The 3,852-nt window shown below is 32.1% G+C and overlaps 1 long non-coding RNA gene across 1 annotated transcript; it reads left to right on the forward strand.

Annotated features, from left to right (window-relative positions):
• The first annotated feature begins 6 nt into the window (after positions 1–6).
• LOC111083323 lies at positions 7–3,378 on the forward strand. Its single transcript, XR_002608966.1, has 3 exons — positions 7–872; positions 1,141–1,212; positions 2,554–3,378. It is a non-coding gene; the product is annotated as an uncharacterized LOC111083323 (long non-coding RNA).
• Positions 3,379–3,852: the final 474 nt, after the last annotated feature.

Raw genomic sequence — 3,852 nt, forward strand, 5'->3', positions numbered from 1 at the left:
TGCATGATGACATCATCATACAGTGGTGCAAGTTCACGTTAAGTGGAAGTTTTTATACGGCTGGTGGTTTACAAATCTCTTTGGCAGGACGTGCACACACATGAGGAAAAAAAGCCAAACGGTGTGTGCTGGTGAGTATCTATCAGAAATATATTTTCAGTATAAAAAAAATGTTGAGTTTATCAACTTTCTACTCAATATTACCAATTGTTATTTACCATCGCAACATTTTACTTTGATAAAAACTACCTTGTAGGTAAAGTATTTTCCTAAAATATAAAGGCGACTAACAAATACAAATGTATAGCAGTGAATCTTGCTAACTTAGTATTAACCTTCTCGCAATGGGCATCCTTTTGTGAGCATGTCATGAGGTTTTAGTTGGTTATACTCAAAATTTAATTAAACAACTTTCTTATCATGGGATATGAATAAACTTGGCATAAAAACATAGCTAGTAATCCAAAGTTTAATATTATTTAATTTTTAAGTCCTGAATTTTATAAGGCAGTACTAAAAAAACTAAAGTATATTAAAGAATTGTGACTTTTGCTCTCTAAGTATCCCCTCTTCCCTAATATAGCATCCCTCCGAGAAGTATGACAATTAATTTCAATTACTCATTATAATGTTGTCATTGCTCAGACAAAACATATTTTTTATAACAATTTGGTTACAGAGCCATAAAATAGAAAATCAGAACCCTATTGCCATACCTGCCTGTCACATCCTCTCTTTCAGAAATTGCCAATAGTTCTCTTTGACATATTTTTTTTTTCTTCGTTAAATAGACATTGGCTAGAGATTCAGAAACTTCGAAGTAAAATGAAGAGGAAAGTTGACACTAAAGCAAGTAAAGGAAGGAAGGTTAGGTAAGATATTACTTTTAAATTCTTAAAATCAGAAAATTTTCTTCATGGTGATTTTATATTGAATCTCATAAAATTTGTTATTTAGTAAGAAATCTTCAATATATAGTGTTCGAAGTTATTATGATTTTGGAAAATTATTTTATGTAAAATTTACATTTCTATTCATATGCCAAAGTGCAGGTTATTTTAACTTGACTGGAAATGATCAGTTATTTTTTAGATTTTATACATTTTTTTTAGTCTTGACATTTAAATTTGACTGTTTCAGATATGATGTCCACCCTAAGCTCATAAATTTCATGGCTCCTCTTGACAATTCTTCTATGACTGATGAATCAAGGTATGCAAACTTATGTATGTTACATATTAGAATTTTGAATAGTCCGAAGCCGAGTTAAATAATTTAAATTTAGTAGTTAAATTGTACTTTGGATTTAGTGTTTTAATATATTCCGATATTTTAGTCGATTTACGATATTTGCGAACAAGATTGTTACACACCGTTTTCGTTTTTAACACAAATACGTTTTAATATACACACAACAGTACAATTTACAATAACAGTTGTTACAAATAGTTATTACTAACAAAGATTTATAAACAGAAGTTCCACAAAATTACAAACAATATAAAATCTTCTTTCTAGTTTGGAACTCCCTTGATATCTTATTGAGGGTTTACGATGAGCGAATTAATTTCAAGTCGATTCGGCAGTAAGCTAGCTAGCTTTGTCTCCTTAGCCACACACGCTGATTTCAACGATGAATTTATATGTTTTTTGTAAAAATACTAATGTCTGATGAGAATTCTTTGAAGTTAAACAATTCGTAACGTTCAAAATTTATAAATATTCCTGGTCAAATATCTTATGTTTTCCGATTGATAAGCGTTATAAAATCACAGTTATAGCTTTCGAAGCTTATAGCACACTGATCATAGCGAACTACTAATAGACGCTCTCTTTTTGGCATGTCGCGTTGGTTGTATTTATAAGCATGGGAAGGTTTTCTAGAAAATTCAGATTACATAACAATACTGAGCTATATTTAAACGTTTACGTATACAGATATAATGTTGATTCCTACTCTCAAGAATCTTCTACAACTTACAATAGGCGGGAATTTCGCAATACATATCTAACATTATAAGCTAGGCATGTTTGTAAATATAAACTCAATCCAAACAAATGTTGACATTAAAATAAATATATAGTAACAAATTCGTTACATGTATGATAGTGCTAATTATGAGAAAAAATATGGTGACATGTGCCCCACCGGTGCGTCACAACGAACATTTAGTACTGGACTGCGTGACACATCAGTGGGTCACAGACAATTATGTTTCAAAGCCAAATTTCTCTTGTGTCATATGAGTTTGGGACATTATGACTGCTCTCTGGCACTTTTTGAATTTTTTTACTCTTAATTTATTATGCCGGCAGTGAACATGTTAATGTTTTAATATGCTTATTCCAGTAACAATAAGTGTTTGGCACCTTATCTGTTTTATTCTTTTTATTGTTAGTGTAACAGATTTATTTCTCAGATTACTGCACTTCAAAAATGGCCCCTATTTTTATATAGCTGTATGTAATTTGTAAGACATTGATATTCCATTATACTATCTTTTTTTTTCCATTCACAACTTTGATCAAAACTGACATTTTTCTTTCTTTCAGGAATGAGCTATACAGCTCGCTGTTTGGGAAGAAAAGTTATCAGAGTTCAACTTCATGACGATAATGTAAATTTATTTGTAAAAATAATTTTAAATAAAAAGAAAATCTGGCCAAACCTGCTTTCGGTGATGAACTTCTTCAGCAAAACATTTTCAAGATTTTTTTAAACTAAATGTTTCATGTAGTAATAGTAATATTAGTGAAGAGTCTACATGAAAGCAACAAAAATGTGATAAAACTTTGATTCTGAATATAAAGTTTGGGAGGTTTATAAAGTAGCATGTGAGAAAATCTTAGGGAAACAACACCGTGTGTCTGGTGAAAAACTTTGGATTCTTAAAACTCAAAATCTCAAGGAAACAGCAGTATTTTCCTGTTGATGAAAGCTCGGATTGTTAATACTTCAATATCTTGGGGGGAAACAACGGAGTGAGTTTATGAGAAAACCTTTAATTATTAATACTGAAACTCTTGGGGAGATTAATTGAAATACTTGTTAAATAAATGTGTGGATTTAGGTGCTGAAAAGGTTTGGTGGAGATAAGAAATATTGCTTGTAGACATAGAACCTTTACCACAAGCTACTAGTGCGAAACCAAAAAATTACAGCAAGCTTCAAGTTCAGGAAGAAAGTGAGGTTGAATACTGATGGTAAAATGTAGAATTCCTTGGCATGCATAAGATAACACTTAATAGTATGTTTGTGATAAAACATCATAAGAATAATGTGTTTTAACTTATTATCAGTCTTATTTGTGGTTCAAGTCACACACATTATTACTGAATGTCATGCTTCAGCAGGTATGGTGTTCTACATGGTATAACTTGTCGGTTATACCATGTAGAACATCATACCTGAGATGACAAGTTATACCATGTAGAACACCATACCTGAGATGACAAGTTATACCATGTAGAACATCATACCTGAGACGACAAGTTATACCATGTAGAACACCACACCTGAGATGACAAGTTATACCATGTAGAACATCATACCTGAGATGACAAGTTATACCATGTAGAACACCATACCTGAGATGACAAGTTATACCATGTAGAACACCATACCTCAGACAAGTTATACCATGTAGAACACCATACCTGAGACAAGTTATACCATGCAGAACACCATACCTGAGATGACAAGTTATACCATGTAGAACACCACCCCTGAGACAAGTTATACCACGTAGAACACCATACCTGAGACAAGTTATACCATGTAGAACACCATACCTGAGACAAGTTATACCATGTAGAACACCATACCTGAGACGACAAGTTATACCACGTAGA

Source organism: Limulus polyphemus, unplaced genomic scaffold (genome assembly GCF_000517525.1).
Source record: "Limulus polyphemus unplaced genomic scaffold, Limulus_polyphemus-2.1.2 Scaffold9067, whole genome shotgun sequence".
NCBI classification, from domain to species: Eukaryota; Metazoa; Arthropoda; class Merostomata; order Xiphosura; family Limulidae; genus Limulus; species Limulus polyphemus.